Consider the following 18,664-nt stretch of genomic DNA (forward strand, 5'->3'; position numbering starts at 1 on the left):
CTCGAGCCCAAAACTTTTAACCGAGCTCGAGCCGAACTCGAGCCTCAACATACATTTAAAAAGTTTCAAAAAATATATATCAAATAAATTATATATAAAATTATACATACATTTTACATAAATTGGATATGACCTCTACAAAAAATTAGGCATAACCTATTTATATAATACATGTATAAGATTGAGGCATAACCTCTTCTTAAAATTGAGTATAATTTATGTATATAATACCTGTATAAAATTTGGCATGACCTCTACTTAAAATTGGGCATAATCAATATACATAATACCTGTATAAACACTCCAAAAATACTCCATAAACACTCCATAAACACTTCATAAAATTATCTATACATTCCATAAACACTCCATAAAATAGTCTAAACACTTTATACACTGCATAATATTATAAACAATAATCAAACACAACAAAATTAAATGAAATATCACTATCACTTTACAATCACCCAAATAAAAACTATAAATCCATTATAAAATTACAAACTATAATTGTTTCTCTTAATGCTAGAAAATAATATACGTCCTTGCATGAGCAAAATCTCCACCTACGACAAAAACAAAAAAATAAAATTAGTTATTGTCAGATAAAAAAATACTCTTCCATTACTAGTTACTTGATGTCGTTAAAAATATTAAAATTACCATGATGAGAGAAATTTTCTATCACTCGCCAAAAATATAAGATAAAAGACAAAATATAAAAAGGCACAACTCAGAATAACACCTCAGAAAAATAAAGTGGACATGCATGAAGAAAATAACAGCAAAATAAATTACCTCATTGGAATAAATTCTCGCTTTAGATATAACCTCGTCCTTCAGCAAAGTCTTTAGCACCTGCAAGTATCATGTAAAGCATAAGTTCCAAATTCCCCTCATCACCATAAGAATAATAATAATGATAATAACAACATCAATAATAATAATAAACCACTTGTGGAATACGAGACCAAATTCGCACCACTGGGAAAGGGGACAACACAAAGTACCGGTTCTTCTTTAGTACAAGTTTTACTTTCCCATAATTAGAAGTTGAAGCATAAATGAAATCAATCATTTCTTTAGGGAGCTTAGTATTTGATAGCTTGTTCAAAACAGTAATTATTGTTTCAGTCTCGAACCCAATAGAAACAACAGCATATAAGGAATGAGGCGTCAAGTTATACTCATGCATAGACTCTGGCCTGCACAACATTTTTCCAACAAAATGATAATGAGCAACCACAGAGTTTTAAGTAGAAGAAAATAGAAGGACATCTTAAATACCGGCAAACGGGCTCAGCAATTGCAATGAGGAAATCATAGGCTTGCTTATACAACGGTGAGAATGTCTCAAGAAAGATCCGGCCATCAGCGCAAGCCCATAAAGGGCGGTTTGCATGATCAGGCTCTAATTCGAGTTTAGAAAAATCCCTCTTCGTCAGTTCGCTTTCATCTTCATAATCCATATTCCGTACCCATAAATACAATTGAAGCACCTAAAGTGAACTAAAAACAAAAAGCTAAAACAAAACGAAAAAACGAGCAAAAGTAATACCTTCACGATGATCCTCATCAAAATCTTCGGCATAATCAACATCATCATCAACAACATCAATTCGATAATCCTCCTGCCAAGAAAAAACAATCAAGGGAAGAACAGGAGAGCAACCAAATACATAACGAGTGTTGGGGTTTTCAAAATTATAAAACCTTAGTGGAAGTCCTGAGCTTCTTACTAGGCCGACCTTTTTCCCTTGCAAATGAAGAGACATGAAGACATTTCAGCTTGCAGAGAATTGAACCATAGGATTGAATAATTAGGAGAAAGAAAGAAAGTAGTACGATGTCCAGCCATATTTTATGAGTCCCACAGTTCGATGTAGTAACCGTCAAAATGAACGAGTTGCTTCTAAAAAGGGAAGAAATACTTTTCGGTTTCAGTATTCTCGATTCTAATTAGTTCTCTGTCGCTCACTCTAAGGGACACAGATGAGGGACCTATTTCTTTCTTCACTCGAAAGTGATTATAGGGGTGGACGACTCGTTCGTCGCCCCTTCTGACTACCGCCTCTGAAAAGAGCAGAAACTAAAAGACGAGGAAGCAAAATACCAATGCGATATCAAAGGCTGCTCCATGGGTTTTGACACAAAGCATGATTTGGTACTGCAAGAACATTTATCTAGCTAACTCATTTATGCAAGATACTCCGCCACCCGCTGAGTCACTTCATCCAAGAAGGATACAAAGCCTACCACACTTGTTAAACCATTACCATCAACATCCTGCTCTTCTATGAGATAGTTTTCAAACATAGTGGCATCGTCCTGTCCCCCTTGAATAAATGTGAGCTTTGGAGTGATACTTCTGTCTTGTTTCAGTTTGTTAATTGTTGTTCGCAAGAGGCCTGCACCAAATAACATTAGTATTAGTAGGTGAAGCAAAACAATCTAAACACTGTTATTGAAATCGTTAACTAAAAAAGGTCTAGAACCCAAAGGAGAGAGTAGGGTCCATCTGGCTGGTCATTCCAAAAAGATTATGCATATAATCCAAGAAAAATGAGCAATCAGATGATCCTTGATTTCCACTCGGTGGCCCCATCATGTCAGGATTACTTTCCTGTAACCCTGCAGCATTTGAGCTAAATATTTCCAAACCCACCATTAGACTCAACAAACATAATCTATTTAACATGTGATTGCAAGAATATGACCCCAGTTAAGATCACATATCGATCTGTTTCTGCACAAGGATGTCACACAACATCCTTATGGGACTTGACAAACAGAATGACTGGATTCTAACCCCCAAATCTTATGTTTAAATTTTAGGGCCTTCTCCTGGTATGATTACTTGATGAACCACAAAAAGGAAACACATTTCTTGTGACAGTGCAGTTGGAATAACTTGGTTAAATATTTATGAGCTCACAATCAAACTTAACAACTAAAGGATTTTTTAAATCCTAACTACAGGCTACAGGTAGGAATCAAATTCCAAAACCTGGAATGTAAACCCAAATTTTATGCCTTCCTCCTAGCATCAGTATTTGAAGAACCAAAAAGGAAATAACTTACAGTCTTGTGGAGGAGGAAAGGGGAGTGCCGGATCTGCTGTTATGCCTCCCTCCCTAATTCCTTGCTCCAAAGAAGCTGAAATTACCTGAAAATTTGTGCCAAACAAGGGCAAATGAGCAGGAAGGATCAATATAAAGTAGATTGTGGTACTCAAGTCTCCAGTCAGGACTGACCTTAATGTTTTTGACTAGTTTAATTGACTCGAAAACACAACAGTTTTCCTTCTTTTTCCCTTCTCCACATGTGATGGAACTTTAAGAAGTATAGTAAACCAGAAGGCATATTTGGCACAGGAAATTTATGATTCAACATCAATGGCAGAGAAATCATGTTCACAAACCATATTACCACAATCAAGTCAAAAAAATACTGCAGATAGCTAAGCATTTGACAAATTCCCCTTTTTTTTTCTGAAATGGTCAATTCCATATTATTAAATGCATACAAAGAAAAAAATGCTAATGAGAAAACAAAACCAAATATATATATCTACACACACACACTCATCAACAGTGACAATTTACAGAATGTATCACACGGAAAAGGCACTAATGCATCAATCTCTAGCTTACCTAAAAGATGTAACACCCCTTTTACCTAGATAATGCTCATGTGTACTTGAGTTCATCCATAGCCCCTGGTCCAATTTTTTAATCCAACAACACTAACTGTTTTGGACCCAAAACGTTTAGATGAGCTTCAGGTATAGATTGTTGCCTTAAACCAAATTTCCCGCCAATGCTCAAAAAGCCATTCAGAATGGTGATGCATATTAGGCCTCTCAAATACAGAAGTGTCTTACTCAACCAAGATATTCCAAACTCTCAATAAAACTAGCTTGTTCTACACTAAGAAACAAATGAAATCTAATAATAAAATACAGCAAAAAAAATTTGATACGAAACAACCTTATGAACAAGGATTGACAACACAACTTCAGGATCAACGCTGTCGTAAAGTTCATTCATATTTGCAGCTGTAGCATATTGAAATGTCCTTATCCTTAAGTGCCGCTTAAGGGAGTATCTGGACCTAAAGAAAGTACATTGTTATGCCATAAAAAATGCAGTGAGAAGAATGTTGACAGTTAGGGGAAGACATTGACAACCACATTTCAACAATGAAAAAGGCCAAAATAGAAACAATATACGAGAAAGTTTTTCACGGAGTAGTTACCAACAAACATCTTTGAATTAAAAAAAAAAAGAAACAGTTTCAAAATTTTCTTTCCTCGAGTAATTAAATACTAGTACCTATCAATCATCAGTCAAAAGAATCCAATTCCACAAAATATTGTTAACATCAATGTTCATATTTTTTTCTTTCTAAAAGGCAAATAAGATTTTCTTAACAACTGTGGACAGGTGTTTCTTATAATTCAGGGGCATTCCTGTTATTGTGGTTTATGCTTAGAGCTTGCTTTTTAAGTTAATGGTAGTTCAGTCCCTCAACTTATTCTGAGTGACAGGTAGGCTTTTACTCACAGGTATTTTAGTCTCATCTTGTAAAAACTCATTAGACAAATTTATTAAGGGATGAAGGTTCGATATATATCCTAATCTCAGATTAACGCAAAGAGAGAATTCCTGTAGTTGGCTATTCTTTACTCCAAAACTTCATCTTTCCTAATTCTGATTATTTTAATGGTATCAGAGCCACATTGTTGTAGTTGTCACTGGGTTTTTATGAAACATTTTCTCCTGATGTCAAATTAAATTTCATCCAATTCTATTACTGTTAATAAAGGGTAGGACATTAAAAATGTCTTTTTGTTATGAAGATATTATTGTAAAGGCCTATATCAAGCAATATCCTAGATATGTTGCTCAAGGGGAGAAATATAGGGCTCGTAGATTGGAAAGGCAATATATGGTCTAAAACCGAGCCAAGAGTTTGGTTTGATAAATTCAGTCAAACGATGATAGGCTTGGGGTCTAAAAAGAGCCATTCATACCACTTTATCTTTGTTCTCCAGAGGGACAAAAGTATTGTTATCTTAATAGTCTATGTAGATGACTACACAACAAGAAAGTGAGAATATCAAACAACATTTTCAAACCAAGGATTTAAGACACCTGAATTACTTCCTCAATATTGATGTTGCATGAAACAAGGAGAGAATTATACGAACACAAAGGAAATATACAACTGATATGTAGACTAAGATAAGCTGAGAGAGGTTTATTTGGAGCAAAGTCAACAGAGAGTGATGCAAACAAATGCAAATTTGCATGATGAACAAAACCCAATGTTTAAAGATAAGACCCAATATAGACAACTTGTTAGCAAACTGAATAACGATCCAATGATTCAACCTAACATTTCCTATGTTGATAATGTCAGACTCCAATACCTAAAGATAAGACCCAATACTACAAGACTTGTTGGTAAGCTGATTTAAGACTCAACCTAATATTTCCTATGTTGATGGTGTTGTCAGTCAGTTTATGGAAAACCTGAGGAGTTGAAGTTGTGAAACAGATATTATGGTATTTAAAATGTGGACAGGGATTGTTTCATAAACCACACCATAATCTAGAAATAATGAGGTTTTCAAAATGTTGACAATGTAAAGTCTAAAATCAGTAGAACCTCAGTGAGTGCTTATTGCACATTTATGAGCAGTAACCTTGTGACCTAGAAAAAGTACCAAAACAAACTATACTAGCAAGGTCAAGCGTATGCCGCTTGTGAAATAATGTGGATTAAGTCTTTAGCGATAGAGTTTGGGTTCTCAATTGAAAACTTATGGCAATATTTTGTGACAATCAGGCTGTTAGTTTTATTGTTAACAATCCAATATTTCACGAGAGAACTAAATACATTGAAGCAAATTGTCATTTCATTCACGATGCAATTATGAGTGGCAAGATTATAACATGGTATGTTTGCTCTGCACATCAACTCGATGACATCTTTATATAGGGGTTGATCAATGTTGACGCAAAGTGAGACTTCCCAGAATTGGCTATTCTTCACTCCAAAACTTCATCTTTCTCATATCTGATTATTTTACAATAACAATGACCAAGATCTTTTTTGTGACATTAACAAGAGCATTGACCAAAGCAAAGAGTAATTATCAAATGCTGCAGCTGCTGTTTGAGGCTGGCAAAACTCATTTCTTTGCCAACAAAACCCCCTAGAAGATGCTTGAAGAAAGTCAAACAATCCCCTAAAAAAAAGTTTGCATGAATAAGAGAAACAAAGTAATGATGAAAATGGCAGCAAATTTCCAGCATAACAGTGTTGTTTATTGCTCTATGAGGGCTAGAGTTGAATAAGTTGCCAAGATAGTCTTCATCTCAGTATAAGATGTTAGGTCCGGTCAGAGAGAGAAGAATAAGTCCCGATAAGTTTAGCCTTGAAAACAGTAAGGTCTACAGGTTGAGGAGTGGACCTCCCAAATTGACTAATCAACTAAGATTTAGAACTACATAAAATTTTGGTCCAATGAAATTCCTTACCTTTTTCCTCTCCTTGGATCCATTCAGAGAGAAACAGAAAGCTGATTGCCTCACATTTGACTGCTAGAATGGAGACAATCAAGGAGTAGACACCACCATAGAACAGGTGGTAAAAGCACAATTTTGATCTCAGAGCAATCCTAGCCTAGCTGGTGGATGCAGTGTGACCCATTGAGGTAGAGTTTTTGATCCTCCTCATAGGCCTTAAGAGTGTTTACCAAATCTTTTTTCTAATCCTGCCATCATTGAGGTGATTTGGCTGTTGTTTCCAGCAGGATGTTCAGGGAAGTCCTCACCTTGATGCTTAATTCTGATTTTTGAGAAAATTATCGACCTTTATAGGCATTTGATGGAAGAGTTGGATGCCACTCTATGGGGATGTGAATCATCTAACTGATTTCTTGGAACAACAACTCATTGTGGGAGATTCCCTTCCCATTGCTTAACATTGTAATAGATTGGTTGTGCTATTGTATTTGTTTTCTTTAATGTCCTCTAATAACTATTCAGTTGTATGCTTTTTAAGTTTGCTTTTAACATCTTGTACCTCTCTCTACTAATAAATTACTATCTCGCTTTTATACAAAAAAAGAAAAAAGAGATAGAGAACAGCTAATAACTATTCAGTTGTATGCTTTTTAAGTTTGCTTTTAACATCTTGTACCTCTCTCTACTAATAAATTACTATCTCGCTTTTATACAAAAAAAGAAAAAAGAGATAGAGAACAGCTTATTACTCCTCTTCCCAAGAAACTCTAATATTAGACCAATTTCTGATCTCCATACACTGCTTCTATAATACTAATTACAATATAATATGAAAAACCAGAGAAATCCTTGTGATGACATAGTACAAGAAACCTAAAATACATATGATTCTGGGTTAAAAAAACTTTGATGTTTACACAACTTTAACTGTAGGTAAGAGCAATTATAAATTTTAGAGTTGATTAAAACACAGAATGACCACAAATGAAAAGACAAGGACTTCCTAGCACATGGCAGCTGGTTATACGTACTTGTTTTCAGCACTTGATCCTGAAACTGAAGATTCCTCAGGTGGCACAATGACAGTATACTGGAAAGCAATTTGTACCACAGGAGGCTCTGTCTGTCTGTACATGATTTAAGACATATTGTTTCATATTTCTAAAATAAAGACCCATCCTTCTCAGTATATGACATCAAGACAGGATCTGAATACCTCGAGAATCCCACAGAATTAGAAAAATCAAAGTCATAACCATAAGTGGCATAAGAGTCGCAACATATAATGTGCTGAACGTTCTCATACTGAGGATCTGCAAAGAAATGACCATACTATAGAAGAAAAAAGTAAATCAGACCACATAAGAGCAGCTCTTAGTTAGATATGAATCAGAAGCAAAACTTAAATGTTTTTGAAGATCTCCAAGACCATACCGAGCGTCCTGGCTGGAAATCAGAGGATGTTCTCAATCTTAGTATGCATCGAAAGGCATATGAACGGCTAAGCATCCGGTATCTGAAACATCAATTATATTTTCAAAAATGAACTTAGATTAAGCTACCCATGAAACTGTCAAAATATAGACAGTAGTGGACTATAGCTTATCCTTGCCCATTATGAGTCATATACTTGTGTTGAGTCATACATGTAATATCGGAATAAAGCTTCACCCTCTTTCAATTAATAAAACAGTCAAACAAACCAGTTTGAGGGTAATCTAGCACTCACTACCAATCAGCTTACTCATAGATGTTTTATTTAAGAATAAAGATAACGCAAAATTTTCATGTAATCAATGGAGAAGGTAGTGACCACACAATCAAAATGTCCATGAAAGCACAGAGCCTCATTACCATTGTGGCAGGCAGCAAAGACGGCAAGCCCTTTTTTACATTTTTTGGCACTCCAGACACTAATCTGTTAATTTCCCCTCCTCCCTTCCTCTCCCATAAATTTTTTTATGTAATATTAAAGAAATTCAATAGAAAAAACAACAACATAATCTGCCTTTATGTCTTCCACTATGAGAAATCAAGGGCAAAGAGCGGATGCATGCAAAGGCTAAGCAGCTTTCAGCTTCGTACCACCTGCATCCAAGCTCCAAATCACAACCACAAATAACATCATAAGGGTGAAACAAAGACCAATACACCAATTTGGTGCACAAACAGAGCTTCTAAGCCCCTTCCCAAGAAACATTTATAAGAGAACCAACAAAATCTAATGACTGCATCTTCCCCATCACTGCACAGCACTTCCTTTTCCTTCTCTCTGTCATTTTTATTTTTAGATAGTACAGAATAGATACATGAGCTGGCTACTAAAAACATTAGATGACTGCAAGGAGCCCATCATCGCCAGTCCATCTATACGAGGGGAATGCAATCACCCATGATAGGATTGACTGCTGTAGCCACTCCCAACGAAAGAAATATCATGGAGAATTGCTGAGCAAAGGGTGCATACCCAAGAAACAGCAAGAGAACTTTTTAAAAAAAAAACTTGTCATCGATCTCCTTAAACATATGTGAGAGCTTCCAAAATGGAGGGATCTAGCCTAAGCCCACTAGGTGACATTTGAAGAGGCTCCTTCAAGTCTAAGCAAGATGAAAAAGCAATCTCTAGACAGCCTCAAACCATGAAGCAGAGGCCACAATGCTTGAACAGTCTCATGGTTTCCTCCACATCCCCTCCCTCACTCTGCATTTAGTGCTATGAAATCCATCTGCAAGCTCACTCAGTTTTTTTAGTGGATTACGAATTGATGTCCAGAAAGATAACTTCACCAGATGTTTGCTTGATCCTGGGTCAGAGGTCTACATGCATATGCCAAACACACTCAAATTAAGGTCCAAAATTCCCTTCATCACAGTGGTACATTTTGTCCTTGAGACCTTAATCAGAGGCGTGCTTTGACCAACACTGGGATGGATGAGGCAAGAAACCTTCTTAACCACCTTGAGAACAGATACATTCTTAGGACAGGTTGTTGACCTCATGGTTTGGAAAGACAGCACATAGGGTCATTAACTGTCTACTCTCCGACAATAATCATCTGGTTGGCTGACAAGCACGAGCATCTCTCTCTCTCTCTCCACTCTTAATCCTATGGGTCAAATCAGGAGACAAAACAATTTTACCAATTTAAATCTCAAAACAATTGGCCAACAGCTAATTCGTATTGAAGATTTTTTGGATAAAGGTAAAATCCAGAGAAATATTGTCAGAATCCTTATAACTTATCTTCTCGAAAATTACCTTTGTTGATGAACAATAAACCGCTCATCAAACCACCCGCTCCTATTAGGAACTTTAAATGGGATAATAATTCTGAAGTTGTTGATGAATTATTATCTCAGCTTGGAAGATTGAATCTTTCTGAAGATCAACTAAAACAAGCCAAAGAAGCAAAAGCTGCGAAGATTCTGAAAAGTATTCAAACATTAGAATCTCACTAAATGAAGGTTTTTCATCTCAAAATTCTGAGGATTTAACTCCTTCAGCATATTCTGATTCTGATATTGGTCAAAACTCTAATCTCAAAGATTTAGGTTTAACCAATGTCAATCAGACTGAAGAAATTCTTCAAGACATGATACAAGATCCGCGTATCCAAAAATTGGATTATGAGAAAAACTCTACTCGGAAATGGGATCTACCTAACAAACTCTATTACCATAGGCCTACACCTCAAGACCTATTGTATGAGGAGAATGTTTATTTAGATAAAAAATCTTATGATGGCAAATCCATTTATGAATGGAATATAGATGGATTATTTGAATATCAGATATTAGAACATTGTCACCGAATGCTTATGTATTGTACAATCTGTCGGCAACATAAGAATTTCGATCAAGGAATTGCAGAAATGCTTACTGCAGGGGTGGGATAATATCCTCACCCCTAAACAACATCAGGAAATTTATAATTCAAAGAAGGTTATCAAAACTGAATCTGGCCAAGCCTAACTAGGTGAGGACGATGCAGTTTATACCTTGATTTCCTGTATTGTTCATCATTTCATTGGAAATCTGACTTCCCAATCAGATAAGGGAAGAGAGGTTTTGCAAAATCTTAGGTGTCGAACACTTAGCCAGTTTTGCTGGTATAAAGATGTTTTCCTCACTAAGGTTACACAAAGACCAGATGCCAATAATGAATATTGGAAAGCAAAATTTATTGATGGTTTACCAACTCTTTTTGCCAGCAAGGTAAGAAAAAGGTTAGGTAATGAGGTAGGAATTATAAACTACCATCAATATACATATGGTCTCCTTACCAGTGCTATCATCCAAGAAGGGCTGACCTTATGTAATGATTTAAAGCTTCAAGCTCAGCTTAAGAAACAAAATCTTACTGGAAAGCGTGAGCTTGGTGAATTCTGTGAACAATTTTCTTGTGACACAGGTCCATCACCTTCCAATCAAAGGAAGGGAAAAGGTAAAGTCTCTCACTCTAAGAGACATGAACCCTATTCACACCAGAGTAGGAGATATCCAAAAAGACAGTCTCATCAAAAGACTCGTCATGAATCTAGGAGACCTCCTCCTCGTCAGAGACCACCTCCTAGAAGAAATCCTCCAGACAAAAAGAAAATTGTCTGTTACAAATGTGGTAAATTAGGCCACTATTCAAATAGATGCAAAACTAAAGAGAAACTTAACAAACTTCAGATTGATGAAGGATTAAGAATTCAGTTGGCCAAAATTCTCTTAAACTCTGATTCTGGGGATGATATTGATTATGCCTCATCCAGCCAATCAGAAGAAGACCAAGATTGTAGCTGTTCTCATCTACAATCTATGGCACAAATGCATAAAATTAATGTTCTTACGAATGAACAACAACTTGTGCTTAAGAACATTGATCAAGAGGAAGATCCTCAAACCCAAAGATATTTAATCAAAGAATATCTCTGTCTGTTTAGATCTGTACCTTCCTCCTCTAACCCGGGGTTAATCCCAAGCACAGAGTAAAAGCATTGCGGTATTCCTTTGATGCTTCACGGTCCATGCGTCCCTTGTTTCTGCCCGTTTATACCCAAGGAGGTTTCAGGGCTTTGTTTTCTTGGGACTAAATGTTGGAGCCCGTGGCAGAAGCTTAATGCTAGGAAATTGCACACCTCTCTGTGTCTTGCGTTTCCCATACCTGAAGGAGTAAGCATAAAGATCTAAACAGCTTTGATCTAAAGATAAACCCCTCGAGAATTACACTTCTTACTTATTTTTCGTAATCATCTCCATGCTTGTGCTTTTTATAACTTTAGGTATTGTTCTTATCTGTTTAATCTTCACTGCTTTTATTGTCTGCTAAGTTTTATAGATTGTGTGGCTTGGTGTTTGTTTTTGTGTTTATACATAAGGGTATATTAGGCTGGAAACTGCTGGGTGAGGGCTGACAAACGCCTCTACCTCTTCGAAGCCAAGCGTTGCTCCCAGAAGCCACAACGCTGCTATACTTTTATGTTTATTTGGTTAGTTAATAAAATATTAAGACAGTTTTTTAGAATAATCTTACCCATATTACCTATATACTATATATATCTAACTCTTTTTTACAACTCCATATATTACGGTAGAAGATTTAAAATATAGGAACTTATACTAGTATCCTGTTTTTATTTATATAGTGGTTGAATTATTTAATTACTTTGTTTCCCTGCCAGAACAATTAGAAAACCTTTTAGTTTCTTACATATTTTTAATTGCTAATATTATAGGTAGAATATTAGATACATGATCTTTGTTTTTATAGCATTAACAATAGTTATTTGTAATCTTTTCATATTTAGTATTATCTGTCTTATATTATCCTTTATTCCTACAGAAGAGTAGTAGAAACCCCTAGGCAAATATTTATACCTAGAAGGCAAGTAATAAGAAAATCTCATAATAATTCACCTTTAAATACTCCAGACTAGATTAAATTAAATTAGTACCCCCTTTAAATTGGTATCAGAATCAACATCTTGTCCCTGTAAACTTCCAGGAAGCTGTAAACAACCCAATAATTCTACAATTCTTGCCCTTGAACAATAGATAGACAACTCCATAGTCAAATTAGATAATAAATTGTTATGCTACGAAGAAATAGATGAAGCCCTAACAAAAGTTCCTATCCAACACTCCCAGACTTTGCCTGAAGCAGTAGTACATACAGGCTTAGTTCAAGTTTCCGTCCAAACAGAACCTTACATCTAGAAAACCTCTTAATCTCCTATATATTTTTATTTATATTAGTTGTGGAGTTATTTAACTATTTTGTTTTCATACCAGAACAACTAGAAAACCTCTTAGTCTCCTATATATTTTTAATTGCTAATATTATAGGAAGAATCCTAGATACATGATCTTTGTTTTTATAGCATTAACAATAGTTATTTGTAACTTTTTCATATTTAGTATTATCTGTTTCACTTTATCCCTCTATTCCTATAGGAGAATAGTAGAAACCCCTAGGCAAGTTTTTATTCCCAAAAGGCAAGTAATAAGAAGATCTCCTAATAATTCTCCTTTAAATACTCCAGACTAAATTAAATTAGTACCCCCTAAATTTGGTATCAGAGCCTTAAGACCTGGAACCTTTTAAAAAAGTAGATTATTTAGACTTAAGAATTTCATCAAGATTTGATATAAAATACATAGGACCTAATTGTCTTAGATGTCATTTTAATAGTGAAGAACACATATTACACGGAAATAATTCACAATTAAATAGTATCGCAGATCTTATTATAAGTTTAGGCAATAATCTACAAAGCAAAGTAATAGAAATAGAATTTACTTTGAACAAACTACAAGACGAATTAAGAACCTTAAGAGTAAAAACAGAAAAACTCTTTGAAAATTTAGATTATCTAAAAACTAGTAAAGGATCGCAACAAAATATTGATAAAGAGATAGATTTAATAACTCAGAAATTAAAAGCTGTCAAAATAGAACCTAGAACTTCATCATCAACAAAACCATGGCACTTTCACAGTGAGGTGAAGGATTTACCTCGGAAAAATTCTTCTAGAAATCTTAACATAATAGATAGAATAACAGGAAGAAGAAGTGTAGACCAAAGAGATATTCAGTTAGACGAAATAATCGACATAGACCAAGATATTACTTTCTTTAGTAATAATCAATTAAATCTCCTTAATCCTAGACAGTTATATAGAACAGGACCTTTGAATTTTAATACTGGATTATTCAGACATTATAGGGAAATTCAAGTTAGTTGTGTAGGACAGGATTCCGTCAACATAAACTTAATAGCAGAACAAGCTTTCAAAGAAATTAAGAAATTATATACTTTAATTCATTTAGGTTTAATTGTCATAGGGGTAAAAGGATTAGGACGAAAAAACCTAGGAACCAAAACTCTGCTCAGCATCTATGATGATAGATGGGTCGATCCTAAAAAAGCTATGTTAGGAATCACCGAAGTAGATATGAATCAGAACGGAGGAATATTTTATTGCTCCCCTGATTTCCTCCTAGGACTACAAGATTTCAGAAAATATATTAAAATAGGTATTCAGACAAAAGGATATGAATCCTTTGTAGGAAACAATCTTTTATTATGTATTGGATTTTTAGGAAGATGTACTTGCTCCAGTACTACTAGGTTTAAAGTTAAAATAGATGATGTAGTTAATTTAATAGGTAACAATGGATGAAGAAAGCTCTAATACTATTCCCCGAAATAGTTATACCACTTATCCACGAACTCCTCCTAGGGAAGTATATTATTCTGGTAATATGCCAAGGATTCCTTATAGTGACCCAGTAACTTTTGATCACAAGATACGTCCCAAAGGAAAAAGAAAAGAAATAGAAAGACCTATAAAGTTTCAAGAAATGGGCAAAGGAAATTTTTTTAATCTTTCAGCCCATGATCCCCAAGAATGGACAACAGTATTAGACCTTTGGAAAAATCAGGTAGTGTCAGACTATATTCAGAACTTTCAGTCTCAAGATGTACATATACTTGGAGACATTTTTAGGAGAAAGCGTAAAAGCTTTATGGGAAAGTTATGAAAGAGGGAATCCAGAAGAATTTGGCCATCTAATGAGCCTAGGATCCAATCCCTATAATTTTGTTAATAAAGTTTATCAATTAGTAACAGGAGATGACCCTAATCTAGGATTTGTAACATTACAAAAAGATGCAGTAGTTTATTTAGAGCAACTTAGTTTACATAATTATAAATATGTTAAGAAATTTCTCCAAGATTATTATTATACCTGTATTTCAGGAAATTCTTTCAACAAAGACTTAGGCACAAAGTTATTTAGGAAATTAGCAGGAGCACTAGGAAAAGAAATATATGATAAATGGCAAAACGTAGAAACAACAAATCCTACAGCAGTGTATTCAATAGGACAAAGAACCAAGTTTATTATGACCATCCTTCAAGAAAAATGTACAGACATTCAAATACAAAGACAACTTAAAGGAGATGATTATGGGATCTGTAAGCAGATATATACTACCCAAGCTTATGGTCTAAAAGACTCGGGACAGAAACTAAGAAAACATAAAAAATACTTCAAGAAAGGATACTTTATCCGTAGATTCAAAAGTAGGAAACCATATTTAAACAAAGATAGACATGTTAGAAGATTTAACCCAAAAAGAACCTATAAGAATAAACTTTCTTGCTATATTTGCGGCCAAACAGAACACTTAGCCAACACCTATCCCAAAAGACAAAACATTAACCCTAAGAGATCCACCCTTGTAGAAAATGTCCAACAAGATCTCATAGAAGTAGATGAATACATGTCAGATACGGAATCTATTTATAGCATAGTAAGTATCCAAAATGCACCTTTAGATTCTTCAGATCGTCTCCTTCAGCAATCTGAACTTTGCAATAACCACTTCGCAAATCCAATTTGGAGAAAACTTGCGCCTCTTTCAACTAATCATAGAGATCTGCAATAAGAGGAAAAAGGTACTTATTCTTTATAGTTACCTTGTTGAGCGCCCTATAATCGATGCATAGTCTCATACTTCCATCCTTCTTAGTCTGAAACAGTATAGGGGCCCCATAAGGTGCTTTGCTTGACCTTATGAACCCAGCGTCCAACAACTCACTGAGTTGTCTTCGCAGTTCATCCAGCTCTTTGGGCGCCATTCGGTATGGTGCTTGTACTGGCTTTCTTGCTCCGGGCTCAAGCTCTATGCAATGGTCCACCCTTCTCCTAGGTGGTAACCTCGCTGGAAGTTGTTCAGGCATGACATCTCTATATTCATGCAGTACGACTTGTATCTCTTTAGGGGTAGGCATGACCTCTACCTACTCTATAGGACAAATAGAAGCAATGTAAGTAGAGCGGCCCTGCTTAAGACCTTTCTTAAGCTGGAGGGCTGATAGCATTAAGTCCTTTTTTGTTACATCTTTGTTGTCAAGTTCAGAAATAGTACAAGGACTTTGCTCGTCCATAATCCCCACTACGCCAACATGCGGCATTACAAATGCCTTACAAACCGTGAAAAACTCCATTCCCAAAATCGCATTGAAATCATCCATGACAACAATAGTAAAATTCAGAAATCCAACCCACTTGCCTATCTCCACCGGGACGTTCTTGGCAATGCCTTAGACTTCACGAGCAGCAGAATTTACAGCTTTCATTTTGCTCCCATCTTTCTCTCCTCGTATATTTAGGCGCCTAGCCTCCTCCGACGAAAGGAAGTTGTGGATGGCGCCAGTATCCACCACTGCTCTAACAATACGTCCAGCAAGTGTTAGAGAGATAAAAAGATGTTCTCTTAAGGGTCTTACCAGAAGTGGAGCAGCCTTCTCCTCCTTTGAACGGACAACAGCATGGAAAAGTGTTAAGGAGCCCAACCTAGGCTCAATCCTTCCATTGTTCACCTCGATTTGAGCAGCATTGAGGAACCTCTTTCTAAGACAATCCCTCGCATATGAAACAATGGACCTTTTTTTGTTTGTCCCCTCGTTTCTTCTCTTCCAGCCTAGCCTTGGCGTCCTTTGCCCATGACTTCTTTTCCCCTTTCTCCTTCTTCTTAAAATTCGTTTTACCATTGTTATTTTCCTTAGGCACTTTGTTAGCCGAATAATTCTTTCTCTCATATTCGGTTAACTTTTCAGCAGTAGATAAAGCTGAAGCTAATGTCTTTACTTCCCGTCTTCTCAATTCTTGCTCAGCCCACGGGAAGAAAGACATTAGCTTCAGCTTTATCTAATGCTGAAAAGTTAACCGAATATGAGAGAAAGAATGATTCGGCTAACAAAGTGTCTAAGGAAAATAACAATGGTAAAACGAATTTTAAGAAAAAGGAGCAAATCAAGGGATTTGAATGGAGGATCAAATCAAGGAGATTTGATAAGGGAGGATCTCTGCTCTCATTGGACGGAAGCATGAGAGAAGGGAGGGGTTGAAGCCTATAAATACCAAGGCATTCAACCCTTGTAGATTCATTCAGCATAGACGAGAGGGAGAGTTTTTGTAGAGTGCTGGCCTTCCACCTTGGACGGTCACTCCTTGTAATCTTCTCTAGTATTAATACAAGGTTACTGTCTCTTCCTATTCCATTGTCTTTCTATCTTTCATTGCTCGTGCTTCATTTGAGAGGAAGGAGTTTGCAACGTTGATCTAAGGGGTGAGAGGTTGTACTACCTTTGATGAATTGAAGGAAGGCCATCACGGGAGTTGGAGTTCCGCTAGCCCAAGTGAGTTTAGGCTCATCTGACCTCGTGACAAACTGGGTGGGGGGCCTTGTACCTACCTCGGCGGAGTCTCGAAATGGCAGTGGAAACGGATGCAGGCCAAAAAAAATAACAGCTCCTAAAGGCCCGTCTTTGCCGTGAGTGCCAGATTTACGAAATGAGGCAGAGGGCGGAACTTAGAGCCGCAGTTTCTGAGCTTGAGCGACCGTGGGAGGTTGTTGAGCGAGCCCCAACTCTCTTTTCCATCAAAGCCGACGAGCAATTGAAGGCTTTGGCTAACAGGTCTTAATTTTCTGGAGGCTACGATCTGTGGTCGGAGAGGGATGAGACTCAGCTGTTTCATAAGCAGGACTGGCTCCCTTCCGCGAGGTTTTTCACTAAAGGGGTTGTGCACAATGTCTAACCGTATGGTATTATTGACAGTGTTGGGACGTTGAGGAAGATTTACCCAAGAAGAGGAATGGGACTAAAAGATCGATTCTCTTGTTTTGATGCCCATGAAAAATAAGAGAGAAAAAAAGAGAAATGTGGTTTCGCTTGTTTGGATGCACAAGGAAAATGGAAAAGAAAAGAAAAGAGAGCATGCATATTACCAACCACTAGTAATATGCATGCTCAGATTTTTACGGAAGTTTCGTATTTCAGTCCTTCCTCAACCTATTTCCGCCATGTTCCATCTTCAGCGCTTTCAATCTCTTCATCGCACAACCGCATTTAGACATTGCTGACCTGGGCGTTGCAGACGAAAGTCACGGAATATATGTGAGCCACAGGTAAGCTCATTTTTCCCATTTGATCTCCTTCATCCTTATTCTCTCCATGCAATGTAGTACAGAATTTATGCAATACAAATTATTTTGAGATCCTTTATGAGTTATAGATCTAGTCATATTTCGCTTCTTAATAACTCTGATATGCAAGATTATCTCTATTTGTTTTCCATACTTTTTAGGATTCTTTGAACTTAATATTAAACATGTATTTTATGGAAAGTTTTAAATGTAGGTTAAAGTTCAAACCCGACTCGAGCTTGAGCTCAAATTTGGTTAAAATTCTTGGGCTTGAGCTCGATTCCAATTTTAGTCTCAAAGCTAAGCTTGAGCTCGAACTCAAGTTCAAAGAATTCAAATCAAGCAAAGCTCGAACATATACAGGTTCGAGTTTGGCTAGAGAGTGGGAAATGTATATAAAAGTCACATTTTGTATATAGGTCATGTTTTTATATAAGTCACATTGGCATAATATTATGCAGTGTTTATAAACAATTTTATGCAGAGTTTATAGACAATTTTATGCAAAGTTTATGTACAAAGGTCATGCCCAATTTTATGTAAAATTTATGCATAATTTTATGCACAATTTATTTGACTTGTATTTTATGCAAAGTTTTAAATGTAGGTTGGAGCTTGAACCCTGCTCAAGCTCAATTCCAAT

The 18,664-nt window shown here is 36.1% G+C and overlaps 1 long non-coding RNA gene and 1 pseudogene across 1 annotated transcript; both read right to left on the reverse strand.

Annotated features, from left to right (window-relative positions):
• Positions 1-364: 364 nt before the first annotated feature.
• LOC137944648 (uncharacterized) lies at positions 365-1,757 on the reverse strand. The gene is made up of 4 exons (XR_011110833.1): positions 1,714-1,757; positions 1,559-1,631; positions 799-858; positions 365-566 (listed from the first exon to the last, which is right to left on the reverse strand). It is a non-coding gene; the product is annotated as an uncharacterized lncRNA (long non-coding RNA).
• Positions 1,758-1,812: 55 nt separating this feature from the next.
• Positions 1,813-18,664, reverse strand: part of LOC137943635 (protein transport protein SEC23 D-like) — an 82,760-nt pseudogene continuing 65,908 nt past the window's right edge.

Source organism: Aristolochia californica, unplaced genomic scaffold (genome assembly GCF_029961685.1).
Source record: "Aristolochia californica isolate CCGP_79_NKW_82.1479 unplaced genomic scaffold, dmAriCali1.0.hap1 SCAF_11, whole genome shotgun sequence".
Taxonomy (NCBI): domain Eukaryota; kingdom Viridiplantae; phylum Streptophyta; class Magnoliopsida; order Piperales; family Aristolochiaceae; genus Aristolochia; species Aristolochia californica.